At 44.9% G+C, this 17,594-nt stretch overlaps 1 protein-coding gene across 4 annotated transcripts in view; it reads right to left on the minus strand.

Annotated features, from left to right (window-relative positions):
• ERG (ETS transcription factor ERG) overlaps window positions 1-17,594 on the minus strand; it is a 429,387-nt gene that overhangs the window by 303,711 nt on the left and 108,082 nt on the right. The window contains exon 1 of one of the 4 annotated variants that reach the window (XM_033949787.1): window positions 13,357-13,376. The exons of the other annotated variants lie outside the window; for them this stretch is intronic. The gene's annotated coding sequence lies outside the window, so the exon portion shown is untranslated. Of the gene's footprint in view, window positions 1-13,356; window positions 13,377-17,594 lie in introns of those variants that run through there. 4 annotated transcript variants of the gene reach the window in all.

The following is a 17,594-nucleotide window of genomic DNA, read 5'->3' on the forward strand; positions in this document are numbered from 1 at the left end:
GACTGGACAACCAGATCTCCAACCTTCTGATGACCACCCCAGACTATAGGACATTCAGAAAAGAAATAAAAACCACACTTTTCAAGAAATTCCTGAAACAGCAATAACAACACGACCTCTAAATGCTCTTAAGATCTACAACTTACCTCTCTAGCTAATCATTGTAATTCTGTCTTTTTTAAATTAACCTTTTGTAATCCGCCTTGAACCGCAAGGTAATGGCGGAATAGAAATCCCTAATGTAATGTAATGTAATGTAATAAGAGCCTTAAAGGATCTAGTCCGCTAGGGATACAGGACCCAACACGGTCCGCGTTTCGACAAAAAGTCTTCTTCAAGCTCACCACATAATTGTTTCCCACGTACTCACCTTTATAGGACCCCCAGGGACCCCTGAAGAAGACTTTTTGTCGAAATGCGGACCGTGTTGGGTCCTGTATCCCTAGTGGACTAAGTCCTTTAAGGCTCTTATGTGGATGATTTACTTTTATGTGGATGGAATTATTTTATGTGGATGATTTCAGTGTACCTTTGGAACTTTGACACTTTCAAATAAAGTCCATTTAGGAACATTGTCACTCCACAGAGTTGTTTTTTTGTTTTTTTTTTTGGGGGGGTGTTGGTTTTTTTTTTTGTTTCCTCCAGCGTCCTCCCCCATGGTTGTATTCAATGTGTCCAGCCTTCTGATTGCAGGTCGCCCTCTTCGCCTGGTTCCTTCAATCTTCCCAAACATGATGTCTTCCAGTGATCTTTCTCTTCTGACGGTTTGACCAAAATAAGACAGTCGCAACGTCTTCATTTGGGCTTCGAGTGACGTAGCTGGTTTGATCTCTTCCAGAATTCATTTGTTAGTTCTTCTGGCGGTCCACGGCACACCTAAAATCCTTCTTCAGCACCAAATCTCAAACAAGTCAATCTTCTTTCTATCTTGTATCCGTAGTGTCCAGCTTTCGCAACCATAAATGACCACTGAGAAAATGTTTTGACCTAAATTTAGATGCCCCTTATTATGTGAATTCTGTAATGGCAATTAAGCCCTTAACTGCTGTTATTGATTACTAATGTACTCGTACGTCTGCAGTGAAATGCACAATTTAAGCGCAAGTGCATACGTTAGCTCTACAGCAGGAATCAATGCTTGTGCCTAATACATCAGTCGCATACATAACTGACAGTAGTCCAGAAGCTTAGCACATATGTACTTGACACCCCCCCTACCCTGCCCATGCCCCTCCCATATCTACACCTCTCTGGCAGTTATGTAGACACAAATTGGGAAATTCTATATAATCTGCCTAAAGTTAGTCGCCTACATTGACATGCCTAGCCAATGTAGGCACCTAACTTAGGGCCAGATTCACTAAGCAAACCGATCGTGTACCGATCGGTTTGTGACCACTTAACTATCAAATTTCCATCCGGCCTGATTCGCTCACCACCCCTGCGATCCGCTTGGAATCCGTGCATGCAAATGAGGTGAAATGCATGCAAATTGGACAGTGATCCAATTCACTACCCAAAATTTCAGATCCGACTGGGCTGGCCGCTCAACCCAAGAAGCGACTGCTGAAGACCAGTCGAAAACATCTTAGGACTCTCCAGCTCCATAGAAGCCTTGCTCTGCCCCCTGTCTCCTGCCTGCTCGCCCCTGCTTTCTGCCCTGAGCTCCTACTCTCTGCCGTCTTCCCTGCAGTGCGAGCCCGTAGGTTGGAGAGACCCCCCCCAGGAGAGAGACTTGGGAGTACTGGTTGACAAGTCGATGAAGCCATCCGCGCATTACGTGGCGGTGGCGAAGAGGGTGAACATATTAAGGAATGATTAAGAAGGGGATCACGAACAGATCTGAGAAGGTTATCATGCCGCTATACTGGGCTATGGTACACCCTCAGCTGGAATACTGCTTCCAGCACTGGTTGCCATACATGAAGAAGGAGACAGTACTACTCGAAAGGGTCCAGAGAAGAGCGACTAAAATGGTAAAGGGGCTAGAAGAGTTGCCATACAGCGAGAGATTAGAGAAACTGGGCTTCTTCTCCCTTGAAAAGAGACTGAGAGGGGACATGATCAAAACATTCAAGATAATGAAGGGAATAGACTTAGTAGATAGACGACAGGTTGTTCACCCTCTCCAAGGCAGGGAGAATGAGAGGGCACTCTCTAAAGTTGAAAGGGGATAGATTCCGTACAAACGTAAGGAAGTTTTTCTTAACCCAGAGAGCGGTGGAAAACTGGAATGCTCTTCCAGAGTCTGTTGTAGTGGAAAACACCCTCCAGGGATTCAAGACCCAACAGTAGCAATTCTTATTTTCTTATGTTCTTATTTTATGCAAGTAGCTGGCACTATGCTATAACCTCCACATTTAATTTTGTTTGCTAAGCAGAAAACTGTGCGCACAAGAAGAGATAATCAAGAAAAAGGTAACAAATATGGTAACAGGATTGTCTCCCTTGGCTGATACATTGATTAGACAGAGACAAAGCTACCAATATAGGCGATACTAATTAATCTTATTCATAAACTCAGGATTCCGTCTCCTGAGGCAGGTCATAGTGGTCGAAACACATACATGTCAAGTCTTAATCCAGAAAAATAAAGGAATTGAACATTACAGGTCACCTTTACTCTTTTTCTTTTCACTCTACCTTGGGAAGGTAGCATCTCCTGTTTCGGTATGGGTAGGGTTGCCAGATTTTCCAATCGGAAAATACAGACCCCCCCTAGACCCGACCCCCCAGGCCCACCCAGTTGTGCCCATCTCCGCCCAAATCCCACCCTCAGTCTCGCCCTAGCGCTGCCCCCCCCCCCCCGCTGCCTGCTCTCGTTCGCTGCTCCCCCCTGCCCACTCTTGTCCATAAATCATGTTGGGCAGGGAGAAAGTCCACGCATGCTCAGATGTCACGCGATGGCATCGCGCGCGTTTCTGGCGTCATTGCGTGACATCCGGGCATGCGCAGACTTCCTCTCTGCCCGACGCGATTTGACGAGGCATTTCCAAAGCCCGGACAAAGTGCAGGGTTTTTGAAAAGCCGTCCAGACCCCCGGACATGTCCTCAAAAGCAGGACACGTCCGGGGAAATCCGGACGTCTGGTAACCCCAGGCATGAGGTCTTCATCTCAAAGAACAGACAATCGAGCAAGAATACGATACAGGCTTGCAAACTCATGAATGGGACAGAATGGGTAAAAAGGGAACAATTATTTATGCCTTTGCCCTCTACCGGGATTAGGAGGCCCTCCGTGAAATTAATCGAGAGCAGATTTACAACTGGAGAAAGCATGTGTTCATTCAACAAACAATCAGGCTACGGAATTTGTTGCCAGAGGATGTGGTCAAAGGCATCTAACATAGCTGGGTTTCAAAGAGGTTTGCTCGCATTCCTGAAGGAGAACACCACAACTCTTACTAGCCAAGCAGACCTTGGGGTGTTGCTGTGCATGAGATGGGTCTGTTCTTTAGGCTCAGACTGCTGTGACCCAATTTATTTATCTATTTATTCTGTTTTAAATCCCGTTTCCCCAAAGAACTCTGAACGTATTACAGGTCAAACATACTGTACGTAATATGCAGTTAACAGGATTTGCACTGGATTTACGATAATTATAGTACAAGTTCACGATACAAGTTTTCATCCTAACTTGACACATTCTAGGGGGTCTAATACTAATATACATAATTTTACATAATTATACATAATATAAGAACATAAAAATTGCCACTGCTGGGTCAGACCACTGGTCCAGCAGCGGCCCTTAGGTCAAAGACCAGCACCCTAACTGAGACTAGCCCTACCAGCGCATGTTCTGGTTCAGCAGGAACTTGTCTAACTTTGTCTTGAGTCCCTGGAGGGTGTTTTCCCCTATAACAGCCTCCGGAAGAGCGTTCCAGTTTTCCACCACTCTCTGGGTGAAGAAGAACTTCCTTACGTTCATACGGAATCTATCCCCTTTCAACTTTAGAGAGTGCCCTCTCGTTCTCCCTACCTTGGAGAGTGTGAACAGTCTGTCTTTATCTACTTTGTCTTGAGTCCCTGGAGGGTGTTTTCCCCTATGGCAGACTCCAGAAGAGTGTTCCAGTTTTCTACCACTCTCTGGGTGAAGAAGAACTTCCTTACATTTGTACGGAATCTATCCCCTTTCAACTTTAGAGAGTGCCCTCTCGTTCTCCCTACCTTGGAGAGGGTGAACAACCTGTCTTTATCTACTAAGTCTATTCCCTTCATTATCTTGAATGTTTCGATTATGTCCCCTCTGTCTCCTCTTTTCAAGGGAAAAGAGGCCCAGTTTCTATAGTCAAGAGAGGTCTGCTGTCTCCCTGGAGCCAGGATCCAGGATATTACCACTAGCCTAGACAAAATTCTAAAACCTAATGATCATTTTCCCATGTTTCTCATCCATGTAGGCACAAACGACACTGTTAGGAATGCCACAGAGAACATCCCCAGAGATTTTGGAGCACTGGGAAAGAAGTTGAAGCAGATAGGAGCACAGGTGGTCTTTTCATCAATTATTCCAGTAAGAAACAAAGGCAGAGCTAGAGAAGAGCGTATTCAACGGACTAACGAATGGCTCCGAGAATGGTGCATAGAAATGAACTTTGGATTCCTAAACCACGGCGAGACGCTCCAGGGACTACAAGGACCAGACGGACTCCACCTAACCAGAAGAGGTAGAAACGTATTTGGACATCGATTGGCCCACCTACTCCATAGGGCTTTAAACTAGGTAAGTTGGGGGAGGGTACATACTTATATCCCAGAGCAGTAAGAAACCACCCTGAGGAGGCAAGTCGCACTCACACTACCAAGTCTAAGGTAAGTACCAATGATATCCACAATAATTCAGGGAGAAATATCACTGATAATTTAGGAGCCACACTAGCTTGTAAAGGAATCTCTTCACAGATATGGAGGGCTATGTATGTTAATGCACACAGCTTGGGCAATAAAATTCTAGCATTAGAGACTGAGATAACAAACGCCGATCTTGACGTGATAGCGATATCCGAAACCTGGTTCACGGAATCGCATGGGTGGGATATGGTTATACCAGGGTACAACCTACTTCGTTGCGACCGAGAGGGTAAATTGGGAGGAGGAGTAGTGCTATACACTAAGGAAAGCATCAAAACCACCAGAATCACAGATGTTAGATACACCGGGGAATCCCTCTGGGTGAACCTGGCCAGAGGGAATGAAAAATGCCTATACCTTGGGGTGATATATAGACCTCCCAGGCAACAGGAGGACAAAGACATGGAATTAATCGAGGACATAGAGAACATCACACTGCGCGGGGACACAGTAATGCTAGGAGACTTCAACATGCCAGATGCAGATTGGAACACACTCTCCGCGACTACGGGTAGCAGCAAAAGAATATTAACCTCCATAAAGGGTGCATGTCTCAAGCAATTGTTATTGGAGCCCACCAGGGACCAGGCGTTACTAGACCTAGTTCTCACCAACGGAGATAGCGTCACGGAAGTCTCAGTAGGAGACACACTGGCCTCCAGCGACCATAATATGGTATGGCTCAACCTCAAGAAAGGTTTCCCTAAGACAAACACAGCAACAAGGGTTCTCAACTTTGGAGGCACAGACTTCAACCGCATGGGAGATTTTGTCCATCAGGAGCTACATAAACAAGCAATATCTGACAATGTGGAGGATATGTGGTCGTTTCTGAAGTCCATCCTACACGAAGCAACAGACCGATACATAAAGACAGTAAGTAAACGCAGGAGAAACAAAAGATCCCAATGGTTCAGTAAAGAAATTTCAGACCTAGTTAAACAGAAAAAAGACGCATTTATCACCTACAAACATTTAGACAGAGAGGGGGCGAAAGAGGACTATCTAGACAGATCTAAAGCTGTCAAAACAGCAGTCAGAGAAGCCAAACTCCGAATGGAGGAAGAGCTAGCACGGAAAATTAAGAAAGGGGATAAATCTTTCTTCAGCTATATTAGTGACAGGAAAAGAAACAAAGATGGGATAGTACGCCTGAAGCAATCGGACGGTAACTTTGCGGAATCAGATTCTGAGAAGGCAGAACTACTAAACAAATACTTCTGTTCAGTGTTCACCCGCGAAGCGCCGGGAGCTGGTCCACAGCTGCAGACGGGAGATAACCAGAAAGACCCGTTTCAAGATTTCAAATTTACGCCCAGTAGCATCTATGACGAACTATCAAGATTCAAAGTAAACAAAGCCATGGGACCGGATAACCTACACCCCAGAATGCTCAGGGAGTTAAGGGAAGTCCTGGCAGAACCATTATCTGTTCTTTTCAATCTTTCCCTAAGCACAGGAAGGGTCCCCTTGGACTGGAAAACCGCCAACATAATCCCACTCCACAAAAAGGACTGCAGGACAGAGACAGCAAACTACAGACCAGTGAGCCTCACGTCTATAGTGTGTAAACTCATGGAAACACTGATCAAACAGAATCTTGACACAATCCTAGACAAAGAAAAACTGCGTGATCCACACCAACACGGGTTCACCCAGGGTAGATCCTGCCAATCTAATCTGATTAGCTTTTTTGACTGGGTTACTAGACAACTGGACGCCGGAGAGTCATTGGACGTGGTATATTTGGACTTCAGTAAAGCATTTGAATGCGTCCCTCATCGAAGATTACTGAACAAGCTAAAATCGATAGGATTAGGAGACACTCTAACTACATGGGTTGGGGATTGGCTGAGCGGTAGACTTCAGAAGGTGGTGGTGAACTGTACCCCATCCGAAGCATCAGACGTGATCAGTGGAGTGCCGCAGGGCTCGGTCCTGGGCCCGATTCTATTTAACTTATTCATAAGAGATATGACGCAAGGACTTAGAGGAAGGGTATCACTGTTCGCCGACGACGCCAAACTTTGCAACATAGTAGGCAAAAGCTTATTACCTGATAATATGACACACGACCTACTGTTGCTGGAACAATGGTCAACTACTTGGCAGCTAGGCTTCAATGCTAAAAAATGCAAGATAATGCACCTGGGTAAGAGAAACCCGCTTAGAACTTATGTACTAAATGGTGAGACCTTGGTTAGGACCATGGCGGAACGCGACCTAGGGGTGATCATTAGTGAGGACATAAAGGTTGCCAATCAAGTGGAGAAGGCTTCCTCCAGGGCAAGACAAATGATGAGGTGTATCCGCAGAGGTTTCGTCAGCAGGAGACCTGAAGTTATGATGCCGTTGTACAGAGCCATGGTGAGGCCTCACTTGGAGTACTGTGTTCAGTTTTGGAGACCACACTACCGAAAGGACGTGCTGAGGATCGAGTCGGTTCAGCGAACGGCCACCAGGATGGTCTTGGGGCTCAAGGATCTCACGTATGAAGAAAGATTTAAAAAATTGCGGCTGTACTCACTTGAGGAAAGAAGAGAACGGGGAGATATGATTGAAACATATAAGTACATCACGGGACGCATTGAGTCAGAAGATGATATCTTCTGGCTCATGGGACTCTCGACCACAAGAGGGCATCCGCTGAAGATCAGGGGAGGGAAGTTTCATGGCGACTCCAGGAAGTACTTCTTCACCGAAAGAGTAGTGGATCATTGGAACAGACTCCCACTCCAGGTGATAAAGGCCAGCAGCGTGACGGATTTTAAGAGAAAATGGGATACTCACGTAGGATCTTTAAGGGAGTAAATTCAGGGGAGGGGATACTTGGAATGGGCAGACTTGGAGGGCTATAGCCCTTTTCTGCTGCTTTTTCTATGTTTCTCTCTGTACGGCAATTCCTCCAGCCCCTTAGTCTCTCTTTTCTGGACCCTTTCGAGTAATACCGTGTCCTTCTTCATGTACGGCGGCCAGTGCTGTACACAGCACTCCAGGTGAGGGCGCACAAAGGCCTGGTACAGTGGCATGATAACCTTCTCCGATCTGTTCGTGATCCCCTTCTTTATCATTCCTAGCATTCTGTTCGCCCTTTTCGCCATCGCACATTGTGTGGACAGCTTCATCGACTTGTCGATCAGAACTCCCAAGGTTATTTATTTATCTAATTCGTTTTCTAGCCCCCCCCCCCCTTCTCCCTCCGTATTCACAATTTCAGCAATTGCGGTTTCGATAATTTGCGGTTTTTAGCTTGCTGGCTCCTATGCCCCCCCATAAGATGTCAGCTTGCCTAGAGAAATCACCGATTCTAAGCCTTTACAGAGAAAAATCGCCAATTCCCATCACTTTCGTCACCGTGTTTTGCCTCTCCTTCAGGAACAGGCCAGGTCTCCCCCCCATGTTATTCGCGGTTTCACCACATTCACAGTGGTGCAAGGATTTGATTTCTTTTTATTATTACACTAATCTTATTGAAAAAAAATAATGCTAACACTTGTCCTGACTGGGTTACCCATTATATCAGTGACTTCTTTCTCTCTAATCTTCAATTCTCATGCTATGTTTAAAAACGCTTAAGAAGAATCCGTTGAAGAAAGCATGCAATGGGTAAAATAATCCCTTTTGAAATTAGAGCACATCTTCCTGTATTCCAGGAACAATTGTCCCCGTGTAGCTTCACTCAGTTCATCCCTTGACTTTTGCCACTGGCGCTCTAGGGGCAGAAAAGTCACCTTTTTCAACTAAAGGCTCCTTTTACTAAGCCGCGTTAGGGCTTTAAAGCGCGGAATAGCGCACGCTACATTGCGGCGTGCGCTAGACCTTAACGCCAGCATTGAGCTGACGTTAGTTCTAGAAGCGTAGTGCGTGGTGTAGCGTGCGGTAATTTCCTGTGTGCACTAAAAACGCTAGCGCATCTTAGTAAAAGGAGCCCTAAATTTCCTTAGAAAAGAGCGTCTATCACCTTCTTTTTTTTCCTGGTACTTCCGTACTGGTGTGAAATGATCAAGCTCAATGCCCTCTCAAAACCCTATTCCAAGAATCCAACAAAGAATCTATTTCCATGGAGAAATCCAAAATTAAGGTCTTAGACAGGAAAAATATTGATACCTAAGTGCCTCCCAACAAAGAAAAATGGAGAGACCCAATGATCCACAGTGAAAACAATCCTCCGATGAAAACAAAAAACTGTGGATACTGATGTTCTAGAGATAATTTAAACTAAACTAAACTAAACCTTAAGTTTGTAAACCGCATCAACTCCGCAATCGTAGAGCTCGGCACGGTTTACAGGAACTGGTATAAAGAAGGTTTAGAGCAGGGGTGTCCAACCTGCGGCCCAAGGGCCGCATGCGGCATCATGAAGCATTCTGTGTGGCCCCAGTCAAGGGCGATGCAGTGTTTTCCTCTGCTGCCCCCGGGTGTTTACTGTCTTTCCGGCTCCCTCCTCTGTCTTGCTGCAGCGTTTGCGCGTTTGTACGGCCCCAGGAACATTTTTTTTTTTTTGGCCAATGAGGCCCAGGGAAGCCAAAAGGTTGGACACCCCTGGTTTAGAGGGACTTAGTATAAAGATGAAATACCATAGAGGGAGGAAGTATTACATTTTTGAGACTAGCCAAGTTTTCAGATGTTTATTATATACTGACATATGAAAACATGAAAATTCAATGAAAAAAGTACATTGATAAAAAATACAGTGGTAAAAATCCAACCGGACCCTACACGGTCCGTGTTTCGGCGAACACGCCTTCCTCAGGGGTCCATATAAAGAACTGGACTAGAGAATGACATGGTGACAAAATTCATCACCATTCCCGTCCCCGCGGATAACCGCGGGAAATCATCTTCATGTCATTCTTTAAGGAGAGAGGGAAGAATCAGAGTATGAATGGCATGGGATTATTTCCCGCGGTTATCCGCGGGGATGGGAACGGTGATGAATTTTGTCACCGTGTCATTCTCTAAACTGGACTGAAAACAGTCTATTGTCTTTAAACATGTGAGCAAAGAATACCGCAGACAAGCTGAAGTAGCAAAAATACGCTATGTACCTAAGTGCCTCCACCACCTCGTTCTCAAAAAGCACTTTCCCATATCAACTTAAGATCTGTCCAAACTTACAATATGTCATAATATGTACGATATTATGTCATATTATGTACGATATTGTACATAATATTGTTGAACGTACCTAAGTGAATACTAAGAGCTCCTTTTACTAATCTGGGGTAGCGTTTTTAGCACACTCTGCAGATTAGAGCGCTAACCCCTGCGCTCCACGGAAAAACTAACGCCAGCTCAATGGAGGCGATAGCGTCTAGCACGTGCGCTAAAAGCGATAGCTTAGTAAAAGGAGCCCTAATTTGAGTTTTAGCACAAGGAATTTACGCAGACAAAATTCCTTTGAAAACTGCCTAACTGATTTCACTCTGTCTAGAACGGTCCAATAAATTGTCTCAGATTTCACGACTCTCTTTTGCACCCTGGTTGACAACCTTCTCACGTTCCTTGGGGGTGCAGGCGACACGGGTTAAGAAACCCTAGCCCACCCTACACAACTGCTTTGGGGGAACAATAATGAATAGCAAATCAAAAGAATATGTCCTTTTGAGTGTGTGGGCGTATTAAGCAAATTCTCCAAAGTTACTAATTCCAGGAACTGCTTAAAATCTTTCACCTTTCTATCCTCCACTACATCCAATTGACAATTGAAATCTCCAACAATAACAGTCTCCAGATGTTGCGCTCGTGCTGAAGCCAAAAATTCGTACAATTCTTTGCTAGTAAAATCCAAACCCCTTGGAGGAAGTTTCCAAAAATTAAAAAAAGACAGCTTACTTGCTTCCGAAACCATAACCAGCATGCTCTTTCCTGAAAATACTGCACATGGACAACCAATGAAGCTGCAATTCTGCTTTAAATATAACTACTGCCTTGCCGCCCTTCTTTCTCACCTTTACCCGGCTAGGCTCGTCGATGACAGGAGTGGGCAAACAGGGCAATTGCCCTTGGCCCCCCCCCCCCCCATGTCACTGGGAGCCCCAATCCTGCCTGAAATTGAAAGAGGGGCAACCTGCAAGCAAGCTTTGGGGGACCCCTCCCCAGCGTCCGCCCTGGGACCCATCATGTCAAGCACAGGTGCTACACCTGGGGAAGAATGCTATAGCCAAGAGGACACAGCTCAGAGACAACAGGTCCGTGCACCGTTATACATACAGGCCCCGATTCTGCAAAACACGTCTAAAGTTAGGTGCGTTAGGCGTCCTTTGTAGAATCGCGCTCAGCGGCGCTCAGCACTGTTTAGATTCCTTAATTTTTTAGGCATCCTTTAGAGAGTCAGGTTTAGGTGAGATTTAGATGTCCAAACAATGTCCTTAATGTTATAATATTTTCTTATGATGCTATTTAGAATGGCGATTTTAAGCTGTTTTTCATTATAATTGTAATACTGGGAGTTGGGTCTGTTTAATGCTTTTATTTATTTCTCTCCCATCAGACAGACTGACTGGGATAGGCGCCCTTTCTAGAATCGGGGCCAAAATATCCACGGCATAATCGTTCACCAAATCTTCAATCGATGGTCTCTTATGGATAACAGATCTCCCACTGACATACACACGTTTCAAAGTAAACTCTCTGGAGGCCACATTACAGTACAGATGTGCGCAGAATTGAATCGGTTCAGCGGACGGCCACCAGGATGATCTCGGGGCTCAAGGGTCTCTCGTACGAAGAGAGACTGAACAAATTGCAGCTCTACACTCTCGAGGAACGTAGGGAGAGGGGAGACATGATCGAAACATTTAAGTACCTCACGGGACGTGTCGAAGTGGAAGATGATATTTTCTTTCTCAAGGGACCCTCGGCCACAAGAGGGCACCCGCTCAAACTCAGGGGCGGAAAATTTCATGGCGACACCAGAAAGTATTTCTTCACAGAGAGAGTGGTTGATCATTGGAACAAGCTTCTAGTGCAGGTGATCAAGGCAGACAGTGTGCCAGACTTTAAGAATAAATGGGATACCCATGTGGGATCCCTACGAGGGTCAAGATAAGGAAATTGGGTCATTAGGGCATAGACAGGTAAGCAGAGTGGGCAGACTTGATGGGCTGTAGCCCTTTTCTGCCGTCATCTTCTATGTTTCTATGTTTCTGCTCACATTCTCAAGCATTTTCTCCATTACTTTACTCTGGGGGGGGGGTTGATATATCAAATTATCTCTACAAATGATGTATCCCCTCCCTCCCCCTCCATATAATCTTTTTCTCCCCTTGAATTCTACAAGGAGCGTATATTTAAAAATATAGGTTAAATTGCATGAACACATATTTTAGCAATTTAACACAAGCTAGTAAATTACGCATATACTCATATTTTGTTTCTTTTTTTATAATTTCTTTATTCAGTTTTGCATATTACAACACGTGTATCAGAAAAATTCATATGATCTTATAAATACATACTTGATTTTCCTTCATGTAACACTTTAAGCACAACATATCATTCTTATATTCATATTTTATAATAATATTATGTAATACATTTACTATGTATAACAATTATAAATAAAATAGAAAAACCCCCAATCCCTCCCTACCTGTTTCAGAAAATCTAACCTAATAGATCAAAAATATTAATTAATTCATACATATTATGAGATAATTAAAACAATACCCACCCACATCCCCGCTTAATAAATATCTTATTATGGGAAAATCATTACAAAAATCGTATTTCGTTTCCATTCAGATTCTACGCAGGTCAGTGAATTATTTTCTGTGAAACAGCCAAGGTGAAGATTATGAGACCAACAAATTAAAAAGACTGCCAGAACATAAGGACCGGCTCTGTGCGTGCAATGGATGCTCCGGCACCTTTGATATTGAACAAATTCCTTCACAGGATCCTGAGAGAGGTAGTTTGTGTTCAATGAGGTACCCCAATCATTTTGAAAACTTGTCTCCTATGTCCCAGCACACCCAACATCAACTCCAAAAACCAGGTGACAGTTTTCTTTGATCTAGAGGGGGGGGGGGGTCGGGTGGGTGTTGGGGAATGTCAGAGAATGTCAGACAGATGTTGGGCTAAACCACTGACAGTTAGTAAAGATTGTAAATAGCATTTATCTGGCGGATGCCACTAAAAATTGGTACCACAGCAGAAGCGTGCTGGATAAAAACATGCGCTTCTGATGCTCGTCGACATTCCTGAACAGGATGTACACGTGCGGGATTAAAACAGTAAAGCAGTGATGGGGTTTTTTTTTGCTAAGTTTTGGGGGTATTTGGCAGTTTTTAGTGTGGTGGGGGGGGTTCCCCCGCAACGGGAGCGTGAACACTTGTAAGCGTAGTGGGGGGGGGTTCCCCCCCGCAACCCCCTAAGAGCGCTAACGGTTACTGTTTTAATCCAGCGCGCATACGTCCTGTGCGGGATTGTCTGCGCACGATTGTCAGTGCGTTTTTGTCCGGCGCAGGAATGACTGGTCACCCTAAAAATTTAATAGCTTACCTCAGGGAGCAGCCGTTTTCTAAGCATAAGCCACTCCTGCCAGGATAAATGCCACCCAATATCAGGCCCTATGATTATGGAAATGAAGTGAGAGAAATTAGAACCCAGTAAAACCTGGCCTAATGTACCGGCGCCTACCTCAATGGCGTCTAGCGATACCTAAGTCAACTTAGGCTAGGCATGATTCTACAAGTGGCATCTAGTGGTTAATTGATAACTACGCAGAACGACACCTACAAGGTAGGCATGCTCCAAAGTGCCTCATAGTGGGCAATTCTACAGAAAGACACCTAGAGGGCGCTAATTTGGAGCCTATCCTATAAAAGAAAATAGTTGCCTTCTTTCTTTTATAAGCAGGGGTAGGGAACTCCGGTCCTCGAGAGCCGTATTCCAGTCGGGTGTTCAGGATTTCCCCAATGAATATGCATTGAAAGCGGTGCATGCACATAGATCTCATGCATATTCATTGGGGAAATCCTGAACACCCGACTGGATGGCGGCCCTCAAGGAGGGACTTTGAGACCCCCTGCTTTAGAGAGTCATGCCTAATGGCACTTAAGTCCTTCTACACCCCTAAACATGCCTACTTTGGAGTTAGGCACCGTTAGGCATCATACGATAGGCGCCTATCTTATGTAGAATCAAGCCTAAGAAGATTGGTGCCTATCACTCAATTAAATTTTATTTCTTTCAATTATGATCTTATTAGGCGCCTTTTATAGAATTTCTCTCTAACCCCTTCTTCTACAAAGCCGCGCAGCAACAGCCCTGAAGCCCTTAGAGCAGGGGTAGGGAACTCCGGTCCTCGAGAGCCGTATTCCAGTCGGGTTTTCAGGATTTCCCCAATGAATATGCATGAGATCTATTTGCATATTCATTGGGGAAATCCTGAAAACCCGGCTGGAATACGGCTTTCGTGGACCGGAGTTCCCTACCCCTGTTTTATAGAATACTAATGCAAGTGGGTAACTTCTAGTATTTCACTTACAACTTTATTACTGACCACTCTGGCACTATCAAATAGTGCTGGGTGGAGCATTGGCAGTACCAGGAATTATCCAGATAGCTATGAAATTCAGTTTGCTATACAGATAGGGCTACCAGACATCCGGGGAAACCTGGACTTGTCTTCTTTGTAGAGGACAGTCCGGGTGCCCAGAGGGATTTCCAAAACCCGGCAGTTTGCCTAGGTTTTGGAAATCCCCGAGCCTGGGGCCATGTCTGAAGGCCGTCTGCGCCTGCGCGGACATCGACGCGATGATGTCATATGCACGTGTGGATGAGTGTGGCATCATTGCATCAACATCCGCACATGCACAGAGGCCCTCTGGACCTCAGGGAAGGAGACAGGAGGTTTGGCTGGGGGGTGGAGCTGCGGGGTGGAATGAGGCGGGGGTGGAGCCAGAATGGGGCGGGGATAGACTGGGGCGTGGCCAGATGTCCTTTTTTTTAAAAAAGAAATCTGACAACCTTATATCTAGATAACTTATCTTGTAAGCGTCAGACAGCAAAAATGGCGTCCTACGTAAGTTATCTGGATATTGCCATTGTCTGGATAACACCAGCAATCACTCTTCTATCCAGATATTCAGTGCTGATCACTCTCTGTATAGGAGCCCTGAATATCCAAAGTTTGGTTTTTTTAAGCTACTACAGCTACTAAAATGCTGACCACCGTGGCCGAATATTGACCTGACATATAGCATTTTTAAAAGTTTAACCAGCAGATGAGTAAATGTATTATATCCTCCTCAATCTACGCAGTCTGTAATAATAATAATAATAATAATTTTATTCTTCTATACCGCCTCAATCTTGCGACTTCTAGGCGGTTTACATTCAAGAGAGCTGGACATTCAGCGATTTACAATATGTAGAAGGAGTACAGAGTACAGAGACTTTAAGAAATCGAAATTACAAAATATACTGTTTGCTAAGAAAAAAAAAAGAGAAAATTACAATATAGTTTGTTTAGAGATTCAGACGTATTAGAAGAAAGGTCCTGAAATTACAAATGCTGCTCTATTAGGATTTCAGAGGGCATTTTGAAAAGAAACAGAGTGTTTGGTGAAGTTCTGTTTAGGTGATATATCTGTCGAATAAGGTGTTTTTTATGAGTTTTCTAAAAGCATTGTAGGTCAGTTCAGCTTTATTAATGTAACTGTCTAGCCAATGTTGTTGTTTATTTGCTTGGTGCATGAAAGTTCTGTCCAGAAAGGTTTTGTATTTACAATTGGTTATGCTTGGGTATGCAAAAAGATAGCTGTTTCTGGTTTGTCTTATTGGGCTGTAGAATACAAAGTACAGTGGTACCTCGGTTTACGAGTGCACCGGTTTGCGAGGCACCCCCCCCCCCCGCCTCGAACCGGCACCCCCCCCCGCCACGATCCGCCCCCCCCGCCACGATTGGGCACACCCCCGCCACGATCCGACCCCCCCCCCCCCGACACGATTGGGCACCCCCCGCCATGATCCGACTCCCCCCCCCCCGACACAATAGGGCACCCCCTGCATCTTCTTACCCTGATCTGGGCACTCTTGAAAATCGGCCTTCTCCTCTGCTGGGCCTTGAGCATCTGAGCATGCTCAAGGCCTGCGAGTTCACGTTCGCAGGCTCAGATGCTCAAGGCCCAGCAGAGGAGGAGGCTGATTTTCAAGAGTGCCCAGATGAGGGTAAGAAGCGGCGGGGGGTGACCAATTGTGTCGGGGGGGATGTCGTATCGTGTCAGGGGGGGGTGCCCAATCGTGTCGGGGGGGGATCGGATCGTGGCGGGGGGTGCCGGTTCGAGGCAGGGGGGGTGCCGGATCACAGGGGGGATGCCTGATCGCAGGGGGAGCCTTCGAGGGGAGCAATGCCGGTTCTCAGGGGGGGGGATCGCATCAAAGCGAGTTTCCATTATTTCCTATGGAGAAACTCGATTTGATAAACGAGCATTTTGGATTACGAGCATGCTCCTGGAACGGATTATGCTCGTAATCCAAGGTACCACTGTATGTTTGCAGGTACGTAGGAGCTAGTCCCCAAACCGGCTTGAAACATATGCAGGAGAACTTGAATATTATTCTTGCCTCGACTGACAGCCAGTGCAGTAGTTTGTAGTAGGGGGTGACATGGTCATTCTTTTTTAATCCATATATCAAGCGGACTGCTGAGCTCTGAATGATTCTAAGCTTCCTCATTGGTTTTTTTTGGGTATACCCTTAAGAAACGATATTACAATAGTCTAGAGCAGAAAGCACTAGTGATTGCACTAGTAATCTAAACGATAGTGGGTCAAAGTATTTTTTGATGGTCTTTAATCTCCATAACGTCAGGAAACATTTTTTTGCCACTATATTCGTGTGTTCAATCATTGTGAGGTGTGTGTCCAATGTGATTCCCAATATTTTTATTGTGTTGGTAATTGAGTAATCCTGATCTTTTACATGTAACGTTGAATTGGTAATTTTATCCGTTGGGCTTGCAAGGAAGATTTTTGTTTTTTCTGTGTTAAGTTTCAGTTTGAAGTTGCTTGTCCAATGTTCTATTTCGGTCATAATATGAGTAATGTATTTTGAGGTTTTGTTTGTTATGCTGTTCACTGGGATTAAAATGGAGATGTCGTCTGCATATATGTAGTAGATCAGGTTTAGTTTTTGCAGTAAGTGCCCTAGAGATGATATGTAAATGTTGATTAGAGTAGGTGAAAGTGATGAACCATGTGGTACTCCCGAGGGGTTTCTCCAGGAGTTTTGAATATGTCCCATCACTACCCACTCGGTATGATCTCTTTGTTAGGAAGCCCTGTATCCAGTTCCTAGGTTTTCCCATGATTCCTATTGCATCTAGGCAATGTGTCATTATTTCGTGATCAACTAGATCAAATGCACTACTGAAGTCCAGCTGTAGAATTAGAGCACTTGTTCCTTTGCTGAATAAGCCGTATAGGTGATTTAGGATCGAGGCTAGGACTGTCTCAGTACTAAAGCCTTTCCTGAATCCTGATTGGTGTTCGTTTAGTATGTCGAATTTGTCAAGATATTTCACTAGCTCCACGTTGACCAATCCTTCAAGTATCTTGTAGAATAGTAATAGTTCAAATCGACAGTTAAGGCCTCGGTGCAAGTGTTCTGCTTGATAAATTAAAAACTCCTGACGATGTTGGTAATAGGAGAGGCAGACTTAGGACGAACAGCTTCTAGTAACGGTCTGAAGTTTATCAAATAGCATTTGAACATTTTGATGGTCTTTGCCCACT

This window comes from Geotrypetes seraphini, chromosome 6, assembly GCF_902459505.1.
Source record: "Geotrypetes seraphini chromosome 6, aGeoSer1.1, whole genome shotgun sequence".
Classification (NCBI taxonomy): Eukaryota; Metazoa; Chordata; class Amphibia; order Gymnophiona; family Dermophiidae; genus Geotrypetes; species Geotrypetes seraphini.